Here is a 548-nt window from a genome sequence, read left to right as displayed (position 1 = left end):
GTGAGCAGCAGCCGGGGGATTTGGGGGAGCAGAGACCCCCGCAAACCACCCCATGTGTCACCGAGGACAGGGTGAGCGGGGAGCGAGTGGGAGGAGGATGTGACCGGAGCCCAAAGCAAACGTGGAAGTTTCTCAACCCAACGCTTTGGGCTTGTCCCCAATGTGCCCTTACGGGGATCGCTGCTGGGACGTCCCCTCGTCACCGCCCCACGGCTTGGGTGTCCCCTCCAGGAGCCCCGAGCCGCCTTCCCCTCCCGCGCTGGGGATTTTTTTGGAGGGGGGGGGGGAACTGAGCTGCCTTGCACCGCCTGGGAAACCAGTCCCACGTCCCTGCACTCGCCTGCCCGGCTCTCTCACGTATCCCAAATCCCTCACATATGGTTTCTATATCACTTGGCTCTGCCGGCGCTTGCTCGGCTGTAAGCGAGCTTACTTTCCCTTGTCTTTCCATGCAGCTCTTGGCACGGGATGCTCGTCCTTCTCCCCGGCCCTGGTCCTCCCCCACGCTGCCCATTCGGACACGTCTCTCCTGGCCCCGGGGAGGGTGC

The sequence above is a fragment of the Egretta garzetta genome, unplaced genomic scaffold (assembly GCF_000687185.1).
Source record: "Egretta garzetta isolate BGI_Z169 unplaced genomic scaffold, ASM68718v1 scaffold366, whole genome shotgun sequence".
NCBI lineage: Eukaryota > Metazoa > Chordata > Aves > Pelecaniformes > Ardeidae > Egretta > Egretta garzetta.
The sequence above is the reverse complement of the archived record's forward strand: the minus strand, read 5'-3'. Positions refer to the sequence as shown.